Genomic DNA, 17388 nt, shown 5'->3' with positions numbered 1-17388 from the left:
AAATCATTCATCTACATCCAATTCCCAACAATCTGTGATAAAAAGTAGTTTTTGTCTCAAGTGTGTAGTATTACAGAACAGAGTAACAATTCTTCTCAATACCCCAAAAAAGCATTGATCCAACAAGCAGTGACAAGAACTGTTCATTTAGAAATTAAAATGAATTTAGGCCCAAGAGAAGTTCTAAGTTTTCTGTCACTGCCAACACTACTTCCTTCTTTGTTTCTTTCTAAACTCTGTAAATATTCAGACTAACATCAGGATGTGGCCCAGAGTGTCTACTTGAAGTGGAACAGTTGTCCCTGAATTCCCTAGGTTACAAGGGACCCTGGGGATCATCTCCTGCCTGAGGTGGTTCCACTTAGTTCAGGTTCTTCAGGGCCATGTCCAGTCAAGCTATGACTTCAGCCAAGCATGGAGATTTCATGGCTTGTGTCAGCCCCATTCCAATATTTGACCAGTGTTACAGTAAAAAAGTATTTTCTTACATCTGCTTGCAATTTGCATTACCTCTTGTGTTATCCCTGTGTGCACTTCAAGAAAACTCTAGCTCCATCTACTGTGCATCCCAGTTGTGTAGGTGATCATCAGAAACATCATGATCCAAAGAAGGCTTTCACCAAGAACATTTGGGATTTCAGTTTTAATATAGACACAATCTTTATAACAATATTATGGAAAAATAATTTCTGAATTTAGTGGGTGACTGTAAAGTTTGAAAAGAAATGGAAATAAAAAACAATAGCATTGGTCTTCCTTTCCATTTCATTCTGGATGTAGAGTGGGTGTCCTGCAGCCACTTGCTTATCATTCTCCTAAGGTCCAGTTTGCTACTTGTTTCAAAAATGCACAGAATTCTGTCTTGAGTGCCAGCCCCATGCCTATTTCTGGAAAATGAAAATACGATTCTCTCAGGCTGCCTCTGCAAGCGTCTTTTCCACTCACCAGAACATAAAGGATTTTTTTTTTAATTTATAAACAGCTATCTTCCTCTTTGCTAAAAAGACAGAATTAAGCATAAGAAACAAAAATTGACCTGGCTTTTAAAATATGAGGAAAAGATAGACGTACTTGACTTTTTTAGGGCTAGAAAATGGCTTATCCTTTAAGGTTACCCAGATATTTACCCAGTCGGTCAAAGGGAAGGCAATGGTGGATTTGCTCGAGTACAAATAAAATCACTCCATTAATTCTTATGTCTTATGTAACCACTTGATCCACTTCAGTGGTTGTAATGGTCTGATGGGACAAGGCTCTGAAGTAGCTTAATGATCCCATTATTTTGTCAAGACACACTGCAGCTGGCTGCCTTTATCACTTCAATCAAACATGGTCTGTAGTAACTAGTACGAGAATCAGAAGACCCTTAAATAAATGCCTTATTTCCTGAAGCTGAGTATCTTTGTCTGGAGAAAAATCTTTCCCCTCTGCCTTTAATACTGAATAATATAATATAATAATTTAATATTAATAATATAATATAATATAATTAATATAATATAATAATATCTGTGTCTACAGTCACATGATTGTGTGCCAAGGAACGCCATGCTCAAACCTTGTGAGTACAGCAACCTGTTATCTTTCATGTAATCAAAACAATTCCTAACTGAAGACAACACAAGTTAAAAAGAGAACTACAGGATAGTGAAAGTAGAAATGACCAGGCTGGCCCTTCCCTTTTTTTTTTTTTTTTTTAAGAAAGCAGCATTATTTTTTTTTTCTGAGAGATTTGCTGTCCCTGAAGTTACATATGAAAGGCCAGATTTTTAAGAGTATTGGGCATTTGAACACACAGATAAATGCTACAGGAGCACATCTGAAAATCGCAGTGAATGCCTGTCTGCACTTTCAGATGCTTAAGTTCTTTTAATATAATAGCCTCTATCATCATATCTCAGTAGATGATTTTCAGATAATGTTGATCTATTACACTTCTAATTGATCACAGTGAAGTTTTTAAAATAATGTTGATAATAAAAGTAGGTGCTTCTCTTTACTGGTCTATATTAATCCATTTTTTCATATCTGCTGACTTGAGTGGAATGACACTTTTTGACCTTGTACTGAAAATGTGTCATACTCATACAGGTCTGAGAGTTTTACTACATTCAAATTCCAGTCTTCTAGCACAAACTCATCTACTGGCATCTCTTCTATGTATCTATAGAAAACAGACTGAAATGAGGCATAGTGACTTGCAGAAATATTTTTGCTTTACTTTCTGTTTTCTGTAATGTTTTCCTACTAAAATTGGATGTAGATTTCCTGACAGGATTCTTAGTACCAGGATTGTCTGGTGCTAGGATATATACAAGAAGATTTTTTTTTTTTCTAATGACAATACACATAAACATAACAGGTTCTTGACAACACGAGATTTTCATGAAGTGCTCACCCTTTGGAAACCCTGCTTCTTCAAGACCCAGGCACTCAACCAGCAAATTCCAGTCTACCATATCTAAAAGTTTTGAACTAAAAGATAACAATTTCCAACTCAACATTTGCTGTTATGGAAGTCAGTTAAGCTGTTCAATAGAACTGCTGTGTGACAGCTGTACGTGCCTGTTCTCTTCAGAGTTATGAATTTAGAAGTCATAAGTAGGTGCTCAGGTAGCAAGGAGATTCAATTACATAGCTATTCTGTTACACTGGCGGTTCCACTACCATAATAGTTGTCAGATTGCACTAAAATGTGTGATGATTAAACAAGAATTACATTTAAATTACCTTAAAATAATCTGATTATATTTTATTAATATAAAATATAATAAATATAAATATATATACATAAATATATATATGTGTATAAATAAATATAAAAATATAAAATATGATGAAATATAAATTTTATTAATTAAATTTTAGTTATCTTAAAATAACCAGGACTAAAAGATTTGTTATTCTCATGTCCTGTTTTTCTTAAAGAAAAAGAAATTTCCTGTTGTCAGCAATACTTTCCAAGGGGGAGGGAGAGATTCTACACATATACAGAAAAAAAGAAAAAAAAAAACAAAAAAATCACCCAAACCATTTCTTTAATGCTGTCTCTATGCTTTAAACTAACATTTGTTTTTTGCTAGCATACATTATTTCATGTGTACATACAATATATGTATGCATGTGTACACACAAGGCTTCTGTTAGTTTTGTAGTCGTTTTAAGAAATGAAATCCTCATTTGATAATGAGAGCACTGTCTCAAAAGAGACACTCTCTCCAGAAAGCACTATCCAGATCTTGCTCCGTGCTGCATGAAGCAAAACTGATACCGTGAGAACAAAGAGAACAATTTCAGTTGTTTTAATCTTGTAGACTCCCATGCCTTTTGATCTTTTCTTTGTTCCCTCTTTGTGAAGCATAACTTACAGCAGCTGCAATTTATTTAGTTCACAGTTTGCTTATCTCTGCTGAGCTATAACACAGAGTACAGTGATGTTCCCCTGCAACTATTGGTCTATGATTTGTCTTCTTTCTAAAGATGGCTTCTGTGTTTGTTTCTATTGTACAGTCTGAATGTCAAATCACCTGTTTCTTGTCTTTTTTAAGTCAACATCTGAACCTCTAATTGCAGAGTTTGTTCAGTGACTACAACACAATTTTTGGCTAACCTCTGACTTATTTCCCCTCAGATTTCAGCCAGAGGCTGTGAAAGACTGTTCTGCAGCATATGCTGTGGCTTTTAATGGGTATTGTTATAGTGTACGTAACAATTAATTAAAAAGTAAGCAATTATCATGGAAACTGTTCCTTACCAGAAGACCGTATGGCATTTATTTTCTTATATAAGCAGATGTGTTTTTGCATTAAGCAATTTTCTCATGTACATAATTTAGTTTTCTATTAAACAACTGTATACCTAAACAATGGAAAGAACAGCAAACTTCATGGTCAGTGGTTCTTATCCAGCTACTGGAGAAGCAGATTCTTGGTTTTGAACACACTTGTTTATAGCAGTATATTTGACTCCTGCCAGTGCCACACCAGAATGAGAAAAAGGATTGTGATGACTTCATTATAAACCAGGTATTTTACTCAGCTCTGAGAAATAAGAAATATGATGGAGTAACTAATACCATCATCAGTTTGTACTCTCAGAAAAGGAGCAGAAACAGTTACTAGTTAGTAATTTATTATTTTTTTAATCCATAAAAATCACAATCCATGGTTTACTATTTCAAACCAGTTATTGGCTAACTTAAGCTAGCAAGAAGGCAGCCAGAGGTGGCTAGCTGACAGCTCTGTGGCAGGCCAAAACACTCACTTGATACAGTACTGATAGAGCACCTGATAGTGGCACCAGTCTTGGCTCAATCTGTAGGAAATCATGAAAAAGATTTCAAAGGTATTACCTCAAAACTGACTATATAGGACGCACTAAAATTTTCCAACTTTGCTCTAGCCTGCACTACAGACAGTAGAGATCAGAGCATTCAACTACTCCAGCTTATCTCAAATCACTAGTTTCTGTGGCAAGCAGATCTCATCAAAGCACAATGCCAAGTTCAAAACTATATCATTTCAAACACATTGCTATTTTATGTATTTAGAATAGAATATACTTGTCACTGAGATTCGTAATAACTAAGTCAAATCCAAACATTTACTTGAACGTTACCTGATAGCTATAAATATAACATGCAAATAAAAAGATTGTTGGGTGTATTCAAACATCCTTGCAGCTTTTATCTCCTTAAAATGGGCTCTCAGAAAGGTATCCCCCATATACATTGCTTGTATGGTAAGTGTTTGAAGGGCAATATAAAGGAGTCTCTCAAAAATAAATACATCCAAGCTTATGTACAAGACAAGCAGATACATTACTCTTCATTTATGCATATACATGTTTAGATTTTTTGCCTTGCATTTTCTTGTTGAAATTCCTGTTGCACTTTTGAGCTGAGAACACCTTTCCTATCTGACTAGATGCATTTTTGATCTTGTTGCTGACTTGATGCTGGGAAAAGGTAGAATTATGAAGGGGACATATGGAGGTCAAGCAAAAAGCGAATCAGAACAGCGTTAGCCTCTAACACAATTTGGAGAATTCATCTGGATTCTGTTGAGTACCACAAACATTTGGAAATTCAGCAGTAGTGCTGGGGAAGGACATCAGTGAAATCAAAATATGTTCCTGCTAGTTCATAAAATCTTCTAGTCATGTATCAAGGGTGAAAAGACTAATCCATTATGTTACTCATTCATTTAGAGGTAGGTAATAGAAAAAGATCCTCAGGGACTAGCAGACATTTTCTAACTTGCTGCTCTTTGGTAAATTCTGTCCCATAGGATGCACAGTTCTAAACTCAATATATTTTCACAAGTGCAAAGAAATGCAGTAACAAAGAAGTCCTGTATAATTCCAGTCCCCAAAGCTTAACAAGAGAAAATCAAATCCATGCAGTCATGAAAGAATAAAATATGCAAAAGGGAAGTGTTTCTAACCAAGATATAAAAGGTTAAATACAGGTTTTATTTAAAGATGCATTATTTTTCAGAGGTCAGGCCATAAAGAATTAAGTTGTTATTATGCCAGAAAGCCAAACATTGAGACCATATGATCTTCTTCAGGTTTGGCATTCTTCTTCTTTGTGGAGAAGACAAAATGAGAATAAATGAATACTTTGCAATTATATAGTACTATTCACCCAAGAATTTAAAATATTCAGTTGTTTTTCATTTGTAGCTTTTTACAGTTCTTTGGGGAATTTTTAAACTGAAGAACACTTTGAATGTCATGTGGACAAATATGAAAAGCAAAATTAGACATGATCACCTAAAGAAATGTTAGTCTGTTCATGTACTTTGTGGAATTTACTCTGCCTGGTTTCTTAAATCAGTGTTCTCTCTTTTCAACTTTTTTTTTTTTTTTTTTTTGGCAATTTTAGGGAAAAAAATGCAAGCAAGATCTAACCATAATGCAAAAAGTAATTAACACAAAATAATTTTAATAACAGTAAAAATACTTTGTATCTGTTATACCACTGAAGTTCATAAAGATAATTTGACTCAAGGGCCAAGTTGATTCAGTTGAAGACCTAATTTCATATTAACTTATATTATTAGTTTTTATCAGAGCCAGTGTACTCTCAGGGCAATTTGTGTAACTTGCTAGGTTTTCTATAGACCTGTATTAATTACCAGCGCTAAGTCATTTTTATAAAGTATCTGTAAATATTCCAGATTATATTTGTTCATTAAGTCCATGTGATTGGTTATTTTGTACAAGTATTAAGTTATTATGACAATCATGTTGTCATTGCTAATTATTCTTGTCTTAAATACAGCTGTTTGTAAACTCTGTACTTTCCAAAATATTGCTATTGAAATTCAGTGATATGGACATTAGTAAAAGAAAACAAACCTCAGAATCTTTTCAACTTATCTATTTTTTATCAACTTAATTAGGGCATATCTACGATTAAAAATTTCAGCCAGCATATCCAGAAACAAAATCTATGGAAAAAAAAAAAAAAAGTCAAATTAATCTTTACAGTAATATTTTGTTTTTCTATTCTTAATGATCTTGTAAAATCAGCATAAGCATCCATAATTCAGAGAAATATTTCCAGTAAGAGCAGCTTTTCTCTTTTTGTGCTTTACATAAATATGTAAATATGTAAAGCATAAAAAGTACTATTCAACTTGAACCAGCTATTGGTATATTTATAATGAATAACAACTGTTCTCTAGAACTACGGTGGGTAAGTAGAACTTACTTCATATTCATATTAGGATTGCACCTTTCTACTATTCCCAGCCCAGCAGTACCTCAGATTGCATCCAGGCTGATAGAGCAACATTCCCTTTACAGAAATGAATTCTGGCAACAACCAAAAAAAAAGTAGGTTTGTTTGTTTTTATCCCTTGTGGTATAAAGGTACTTCTTGGCCAGCATAAGCAAGTATCTTACTATGCTTTCATGTCAATGTTTTATGCACGTCCAGAAAGTGCTGATAAAGCATTTATATGAATTCAGAGGGAAAAAGAACTCAAAAATGCATTTTTATAGGCCTTTAAAAATGTATCATCATAGAATAGTGTGTGGGTTTCAACTACAATATAGGGCAATGTAGGCTAAGTTTACCTTCTTTGTATCTAATTACTCTTGAAATGCTTGAAGGAGTTTAATACAAATGAAACAGATAGATAGACTCTAGTTTTAAGCCCAGGTAAAGAGCTGGCAAGCATCAAAGAACTGTTTATATTTCATAGCTTTTCCAGTTTGCTTGCAGCCTTCCCATCAATTTCCCCATGGCCTTTTCCTGTGTAAAGACTGCCCAACAAGCCAATCTATATCATAGCTTTGTGAAATACAAGCTTTTGGATCCAATAGCATTGTCCTATTCAGAAATGACTCAGCATTCACCACTTGCCTCTTTAACAAATTAAACCTCATAAAAAGCGATGCTATAAATATATTTTCAGCATGCTTTTTCTGCAATGTAACTTTGATGCTCTAGCAAAGTCAGATCCTTCCAAAGGATACAGAATTGCCAAATTCATATTCACAACCATTTATTCATTCATACCTTATGCCTACAGGCTCAGTTTCTCTCTTATTTATGATTTTCTTGCTGTTTTGATTGGAACAAGAGGCATGATAAAGGAAGATAACATTGCAGACCATATTCTTGAATAGCCATTTGATTCAGTGCTGGATCTGTTAAAGACCTTCAGCACTAAGTGAGATTGCAGGCTGAGCTCTGAAAGCTCAACAGCAAAACAGTTGTGTTCAGCAATGTCATAAGGCATCCATGCTATAATGGATGCTATAATGCTTTAATAAGGTGTGAGGTATAAACTCAATCACTGCTATTGGTCTGAACAGTTTTCTGTCCACTTAGTTTGCACAGCAAAAGTGAAATACAACTAAATTTAGCTAGGATGCATGCTAATTTCAGAGCCAAGTTATCTCAGACACTCTCTGTCACCAGTGGAGACAACTGGCTTCCCAAGAGGAAAAGCCCATCTGACTCTGGAAGTGATTCTCACTTTTCACTTATGACAGAGAAAAGTTAATGACTTCTCTTTTCAAACATGGATAGTAGTTTCCTAAACTACAGGCCTTCTAAGCTTTAGTTAGTAGAGGCTGGGGTTCAGAATTCCACTTCTATATCTTGAGTTGAATTTTAATAAAAAATAGAGGCTGTCTCCGTGACATGAATGCATGTACCAATTTCTTTGTTATTGTAACATTTGCACCGGTGTTTTGTCTCCTGGACATTTTCTGCAGTCTGTTCTAGAAAAAAGGCAGAAAGATATTCTGCACTCTCTTTATGCTAATGAAACTGAGCGTAGTACGTCTATCTGCCTTTGTGCACTGTAGATACAAGATACTTGCTTTCCCACATGTCCATTCATCTGGCTGTACCTGCTGTAAGTATAGATTGCATTTACACCATTTATAAGGAAGAATACTGAAAGCATAAAGGTCACAATGCCATCATGGAAAAAATACGTGTGAAGTGGGAAAAAATGAAAAAGCATTTTTTCAAACAAAAGGTTGAGGTTATTCTTGGAGTTTACTGTAGAGTAGACTGTTCTCTGGAGAAACATTACAGCAAATAAATATTTTATGAAAGATGCTAAAAAGAAAATGCATCATATGATGTACCAATGAATGAAATAATGCTATTACGGTGCCTGCTCTGCCTGAGCATACCTCGACTGTCTGTTCACTGGTTCTGTGTTGCCTCTGCCTTTGCAGCAGCACTTTTTTGAAGGCAAAGATTCAGAGCTACTTCCCAACATAAAAAATTAGATATCAAACTATGCATTAACTAGTCCGTGTCTTTATTCAAATAGAATAAAGACAGAGAAAAAATATTCATATGTGCATAATCAGCATATAGAATCATAGAATATCCTGAGTTGGAAGGGACCCTTAAGGATCATCAAGTCCAACTCTTGACACCGCACAGGTCTACCCAAAAGTTCAGACCATGTGACTAAGTGCACAGTCCAATCTCTTCTTAAATTCAGACAGGCTCGGTGCAGTGACCACTTCCCTGGGGAGCCTGTTCCAGTGTGCAACCACTCTCTCTGTGAAGAACCCCCTCCTGATGTCAAGCCTAAATTTCCCCTGCCTCAGCTTAACCCTGTTCCCGCGGGTCCTGTCACTGGTGATTAATGGAGAAAAGGTCTCCTGCCTCTCGACACCCCCTTACGAGGAAGTTGTAGACTGCGATGAGGTCTCCCCTCAGCCTCCTCTTCTCCAGGCTGAACAGGCCCAGTGCCCTCAGCCGTTCCTCGTACGTCTTCCCCTCCAGGCCTTTCACCATCTTCGTAGCCCTCCTCTGGACACTCTCCAACAGTTTCATGTCCTTTTTATACTGTGGTGCCCAGAACTGCACACAGTACTCGAGGTGGGGCCGCACCAGCGTAGAGTAGAGCGGGACAATCACCTCCCTTGACCTACTAGCGATGCCGTGCTTGATGCACCCCAGGACACGCTTGGCCCTCCTGGCTGCCAGGGCACACTGCTGACTCATATTCAACTTGCTGTCTACCACGACCCCCAGATCCCTCTCTTCTAGGCTGCTCTCCAGCGTCTCATCGCCCAGTCTGTATGTGCAGCCAGGGTTTCCCCGTCCCAGGTGCAGGACCCGGCACTTGCTCTTATTGAACTTCATGCGGTTGGCAATCGCCCAGCTCTCCACCCTATCCAGATCCCTCTGCAAGGCCTTTCCACCCTCATTCGAGTCCACATCTCCTCCAAGTTTGGTGTCATCAGCAAACTTGCTCAAAATACCTTCTATTCCTACATCCAGATCGTTTATAAAAATATTGAAAAGTACCGGCCCTAAAATGGAGCCTTGAGGGACCCCACTGGTGACCGCCCACCAGCCTGACGCAGCCCCATTCACCATAACCCTTTGGGCCCTGCCCGTTAGCCAATTGCTCACCCATCGTATGATGTTTTTATTTAGCTGTATGCTGGACATTTTGTCCAGTAGGATCCTATGGGAAACCGTGTCAAAAGCCTTGCTGAAGTCCAAAAAAATCACATCAGCTGGTTTCCCTTGGTCCACCATACGGGTGATCTTATCATAAAAGGCAATCAGGTTAGTTAGGCAGGACCTACCCTTCACAAACCCATGCTGGCTGGGACCAATGACTGCTTTGTCCCCCAGGTGAGCCTCAATAAGTTCGAGAACCATCTTCTCCATGATTTTACCAGGCACTGACGTGAGACTGACAGGCCTGTAATTGCTAGGGTCTTCTTTCTGACCCTTCTTGAAAATCGGCACAACATTTGCCAGCTTCCAGTCTATATATATGATTTATTACATCTTATTGGATTTAATCTTTTCATCATTCTATTGTAATTCAGCTTGCATTTGTTGTTCAGACAAAGAACTTCCATTAATGTTTCAAATCTCATGAAAAACCAAATGATCTGTCTGAAGCATATACAAAGTACAAAAAGACTACGCCTAGTAAAAATTGATATATCACCTCAGAAGGATATTCATTCACCTCCCAGTTTCATAATGCAAGACCTCAAGAATTGAACTATGTGGATAAATTCTACATATTTGATAACATTTTAAATATTTTATTGGGAAAGTGTTGAGGGATTTTTGAAACAGAAAAGATCCCATGGCTTACTGCAGCTGAGCAAACCAAGCCACTAGGACGACTATGAGAAGTTCCCATGACAGTGTTCCCACATCGCCCAATTGAGGAATTTAGAGAAATATTGTCGTCAGCAGCTGGCTGCAAGGACAAGGTCTACGTGACTGCTAATCACAAGGGGGTTGTTTTCTTGCAGGTGGGGTTGTTTTTGTGCGGTTGTTTGTCTGAACGCTTTTGACCAATAATCTTGTGTGAGACACTGTCCGCCCCTGTTAAGTTTACTATAAAAATCAGGCTATTTGGGTAATACAATAGAGCATGATCTGCCCATACTGGTGTCTGTCGTGTTTTCGGCCGTTCTTCCTGCAACAGGAAAGTCCGTCTTTCAGTGCTTGGCTTCAGAAAGCATTGCAAGTTTTCTATTTATTACATTTTATATATATAAAATCTATTTAAAACTGAAATAAAATTAATTCATCAGATATATTCTATTCTATAGTGTATTTGGATTGACTACATAATTTACCAAGACCTCTATTTACAATTTTACTTTTCTTTATCCATTCTGAGAACTAGCACTCACTGTATATTATAAATATAATGTATATATAAAGTTGGTGTAATGTCATTAATTAAAACTCATTTTAATTGGCCCATTTCATACAACTGTACAAAACAACACCAGTGCTATTGACTTCTTCAAAAACATTTTAAGGATTCACTTTTAATTAGAAACAACCATCATTTTCAAAGGAAAATGATGTGCAATTACAAACCTTTTATTAAAACAGAAAATTTGGAGCACTAAAGGAGATGTATATCCTATATTATCATAGATTTATAAAAGTAAGAAAATGAACTAGAACATCCACAAGGAATATTACCACTGTATTTCATGAAGAATAAAACTTAATGGATCACATGACAATGAAGTGATAGAGCTTTTTCATAAATGATAACACTTAAGAACTTTCTTCTAGTTATCAGACGTGTATTAGAAAAATATCAAAGATGCAGCCATTGCTAAGAAAGAATTTTACAGAATGCAGACTGTGGGGGAAAAATTAGATTACTAAATATTAAATAGGATTTGGAGGAAATACTTTGGGATTACATCATTAGAAAAATAAGCTTAAAAGAAAGCTTAAAAAGACAGTCATGATTAAGTAGAAAATAATTGGTTGTATGAAGACTAATAAGGAAAGATTTAGCTTGATTAGGGATAGAAGTGTTGTTTAAGATTTTTCCATAGGTCACTAATTTTTATTCTTATTCTAGACATGTTTTTCTTTTTAAAACTAGTAATAATAACTTGTGATACTCTTGTAACCCTCTGTTGTAATTGCTTTACAACAAAGATTGCTGACTTTTTGTTCTTTTGACAAATGATGTTGCAGAGGCAGATGAGGACGATTATCTGCTATCATAAAAATATTGTATTGATTCTCTCCAAAATCTGATCCAACTCAGTATTTTGTGTCTGCCAGAAAAGAATAGTCAATATAAGGAGTATAAGTGCATGTTTCTCTGGTTTTCTATAATTTGAATGAAACCTGAAAGCTGGTAGGTAAATATAAATTCAGGATTAATTTTCTTGAATTCAGGTCCAGCCTATTAAGACAAAACACAGTTTATAAAGGAAGAAACTAAAGGAGATTTTCTCCAGGTCATGTAAGGAAACAGTTTTTTAAGGGAAGCATACATGGATTCTTTCTTGAATTAGGATACTCAGCCTGTAAACTGTTATATACAGCTTACAGAAGGATGGGTATATTTCTGTTTTGACAACATATTGATTTAAAATAAATATGTAGAAAATCTCTTACATTTACATTTTGTTTCAATAGCCCTCTCACAGATTTGGGTTTTAGCATTGCCTTTTATTAAGCATTAGTAATCATTTTAAATTCTAATTGTCCAAGTTACTGCATCAAGAAAAATTCTTTGTTAACTTTTGAAATGAATGAGATTTTTGTCAATGTCTCAACAAAACCCAAGAGCAGTTGCCTGCTCTAAGTTCAGACAGTGATAAACGTAAGAGGACATAGAATAGCTCATTCTTTAGAAAGATAATAAAATTTGACATGAAGAATAAAAACATAGGCTCCATATTTGATGGATTTTAAGTAAAGTATACATCTTTTCTTCATATATAGAAAAATGTTGTTTTTTTTTTTTTTCTTAAGAAATTAATTCTTTTTTTTTTTCATTATATTTTTTATATCTAGGAGTTTTCTGACTTTTCCCCATTGGGAAAAAAAATGAAGAATTTAAATCTTAATATTCCCCTGAGTTAAGCATATTGATGTATGTAAAGCAAAGTGCAACATTTTCTAGTTTTCTCTCTCTATATATATACATTTATATATTTTATATATATATATATATATATATATACACATAATGAACTGGACTAACATTTCCAAAATGGAATCTGTAACTTTAAAAAACTTTCAGTTCAACCTAGAGTTCATTCTGACTCATGAGATATTTACAAATGATACCAAGGACACAATTTGGGACAAAAAGAAAACGAGCAATGCATTATTTTCATCATATAGGGAAACACTTGCAATAGCCAAATTCAAACAACAGCCATGTTTATATATGAAAAGTGATCACTAAGCCTCCACATTGAAAATGTGTGCAAGTCCTGTTGACTCTTGGGAGCAAGGCTGGTTCTGGCTGCAGCAGTGTTGCTGTCCAGTGTCCTTTATGCAGGATATAATCATAAAGCGGCCAATTTTGACCCCCTTTGTGATAGTTTGACATGACGAGGTTTAGGGATGTGGATCTGATTACTTTCAAATCATTCCTTGCTGGACCAGCTCTCAGTGGTGTTTTAGCTAAAGCATGCGAACCAAATTTAGGCTAAAAGCTGATCAGTTACTTGGGCATTTCTCTACCTAATTTAATGCATCTTGACTCCTTCGTGGAGTCCCTGGCACAGGTACAACTGCCTCCTAGTGCAGTTGGAGTAACAGATTTTACTGAGTATGGATAATAGAACGAGCCCCCTAACACAATTCATTCTTGGAAAGAGCAACGTATACAGTTTATGGCATCCAATCATGGAAATGAAACAATAAAACCAGAACAGTGTGACTCAGGTGACCCATTACAACAGCTCAAGCATAAGATCATACATAATGAACACACTGAATTTGTAAGTAACCCACTGGCTCAGTCTGGCTCATACAGAATTTTTTACTGAATAATTATAAACAATGCAATACATTTTTATGTACAGGGCAAGTAAAGCAAGCCAATAAATTGTTTGTTTGGAATTGTTTGGCTTCTCTAACACTAAGCAGTTGTAGGCAAGAAATGGACTCAATGACTTGACAAATGAAAAAGTATATATTCTGCACATAGTAAAAAAAAGTTGAACCATAAAAACCCTGAGACACGCACACACACACACTTTGCTTCATAAGGAATTTTGAGAAGGCCACTAAGAAAATCGTTGAAATAAAACAGAGTACTATGATTCTCTGCCATGCATTAAGAAATTAGTAGCTTTTGTAGTAACTCTCAAGTCTATTTCTCCCTGCTTAGCTTTAGCTTCAGAATCTTTCTGACTTCATAAAAAGGAAAATTACATCATTCCCCTGCGTTTGGGATCTACACACCCCCTTAAGGTGAATAATTTCAACATAGCGTACTAAATTGAGGCCTGATTTTCAAGATTTATGTTTCTCCCCATAAATTATATCCCATAAGTTTTACAGTAATTATAATCTTACATTCTTTGGAACACACATTATGATGTCTGGATAAGATACACATACACTGATAGGGTTTGGGGGGCTATTAAAACAGAATTGCTCAGCATGAAAAGTACTCATCTAGACCAAAGAATGAGCCCAAGTTCTGGACTCAGCATTCTACTTACATATTGTTTTCATATGTGGAGAGCTCAGACTTTGTGTCTTTATCTATGTTAACTGCTTTCCACAATATCTTCTTCTAACATTTCTTTTTCATGTAATGTTATACAAAAACCCTTAAAATAAACATGTAAACGTTATTATTTAATATAATTTATGAGAAATATTGATACTTTCACATAGGTTTAATCTGATTTTCAGACCACATATAAGGGAGAACTTCAAAGACGTTTAAATCCCCAGGCACTAATCTTTACGACCTTTAACAGAAGTTACAGAAACATTAAAAAGGCAGTCACATCCTAGTGGGTTTTCTCTCTTATTTTAGAGACCAATCAGGACTAAACATTTATGGATGAAAGAAATAGTTCCAGTATTTCCAGAAAGCACAGAAGCCAGCACATGTAAAGAAAAATAATGTAAATAGCTGCTTCAGTATTTCTGTGAAAGTCATACAGTCTTGGCTATGTAAAGAAGCTGACATTTACATTATTATTCTACAGCTATTCTGCAGTTATTCTGAAATACTGGAACAGTTCCCATGGGCAGTAAATCAGGCCCAATAGTCTAGAATAACATTTTAGGAAAACACTTAAGGATTCATTGATACAGATAAAGGAAGACACTGTTTCCTGTGGATTAAATTTCTGTTGTGGAGAAAACCTGCTGATAAATATATTGGTTAAAAAACCTAATACAATATTTACTTATGTATCCCTACAGATGGAGTTAAAGGACAATTTACCTCTCACTTCTTCCTTACTCAAGGTGACTCCCAAAGGCCTCAAAGAAAATTTCCCCAACTCTTGACTTGTGCCGAATGGAAGGCACCCACCTACCAAAACAGCTAACTAAATATAATCATGCTTCTCAGATTTATCCAGAATGGTTTATATTCAAAACCTCACAAAGACTAATCTCCATCTAAATTTCAAATATATTCTATTTGTTTCTTTTTCATATGTAGATTTTCTGCTGTTGAGTTCCAAAGTTACTGTTCCTAACATGGATGCTACTTTGAGATTCTAAGACCAGTGATTTCCTTATTATTTTATAATTTACCCTAGAAAAATGTTTATAGGGCAGCTGGAACATTAATCTTAGAGCTTCATTTTTACTGCCACAGGCAATTCTCAAAAAGAGAGATATGATCAGGAAATAAAAATAAACATGCTAGCTAAAGAGATGTTTATCCTATTGATTCTCTGCTTAATCCCATAAAATGCCTCCCTTCCAACACTAGCAGCCTCTCAAAAGACAGCTCAAAGTGATAGTATCTCATCTAAGGATATTTTCACACAGGGCAGCAGTAACTCCAAAAGTTAAAATCTGAGGAAATATTAGTAATGTTGCTAAAAAATTAAAAGATGTTCATCACAGCTGAAAATTTTAAAAAGAAAAGGTTGACAACGAATACATTACAAATGGGCTGGGAGAAGATATGGAGAACAAAACAAACATGCAATTTTTTAAATGATTAGAATCAGTTGGAAAAGTTTAATTAAGTGACAGAAAAAAGAAAACGTATCATGGCTATATATCGATTTCAAAAAAAGTTTTCATAGGAAGAGATTATCTAACATTCTCCAGCCTGACACTCTGCATATTAAATTATTTTTTTTTTTCAAAAAACTCCTCAGGACAGCAGTAGCACTAGGCCAGTCATTTTCCCTACAGTAACTGAAAGACATCTTGCAAGTTCTTCTCCTGCTACTCCATCCTGCCCATCAGTGATTTGTCCTTCAGGGATAAAAAGGAAATCACCAAACACAGAGTCAAAATTAAAAAAGGAAAGGAAAGGAAAGGAAAGGAAAGGAAAGGAAAGGAAAGGAAAGGAAAGGAAAGGAAAGGAAAGGAAAGGAAAGGAAAGGAAAGGAAAGGAAAGGAAAGGAAAGGAAAGGAAAGGAAAGGAAAGGAAAGGAAAGGAAAGGAAAGGAAAGGAAAGGAAAGGAAAGGAAAGGAAAGGAAAGGAAAGGAAAGGAAAGGAAAGGAAAGGAAAGGAAAGGAAAGGAAAGGAAAGGAAAGGAAAGGAAAGGAAGGGTTTCAAGATCAATAAAAGAAAAGGGGTCTTAAACCATTGCTTCAAGCTCTGAGTTCACTGTTGTTTGGAGAAGTAACTCTATGATGATGAAACTGCACTGCGGATGTACAGCTTCTCGTTTGAGCTGGGAGACAGCAACGGTGCGCATTGTCCTGGCAAGGCAGCATCTTGCTGCACCAAGTTCTTGTTCTCTACACTGAGACAGTGAGTCATCAAAACTTTAGTCAATCAGTACTTGAGGAGACAAACAAACATTTATTGTATGAGTATTCAGATTTCGGAAATAATAGTGAAAATAGTATACTACCATTTCACTAAGAAAATGAGAGTTTACAAGGAAGAAGAGCATGTTTTCCATTACGGGATGTGTGTGTTAGAGCTCAGAAGTTTGTAAACCAGGTAAAAGGTTGTTTTAATAACAATGCTTGTTCTATGATTTCAGTGAAATCAAACAGTATTCAGAATCAGTGTTGTGGTGGGTGGCTATGGGAGCAGAGCATATTTCATGGTTTCAAAGTTTCAGGACAGAAATAATATGCATAAGAGTTTAGTTGCAGAATTGTCTTCCTGAGAAGGTATTTCTAGTGTTTATCAGATATGCAAATACAATTAGCTATATGAATTCTTGTACAGTATTTGCATTAATATGTGTTAAATTGATACCTTAACTCCTGCTACACAATTTCTAACTTTTATAATTTCTACCTGATGGTTTAGAAGAAAACTCATTAAAGAACAAATATTTGCTGGTCAGTCTTTATCTTTACACAGGAAAAGTAAGGTTGGCTTTTTATGCAGAAGAGGGGAAAGACCATATTCAATGGTAATCAGTACATTCACAAGTTTTATTTTGGGGAAATTGCTTTCCCCAGTGGAA

The sequence above is a fragment of the Anas acuta genome, chromosome 14, assembly GCF_963932015.1.
Source record: "Anas acuta chromosome 14, bAnaAcu1.1, whole genome shotgun sequence".
Lineage (NCBI taxonomy): Eukaryota > Metazoa > Chordata > Aves > Anseriformes > Anatidae > Anas > Anas acuta.
Note: the sequence above shows the minus strand (reverse complement) of the source record.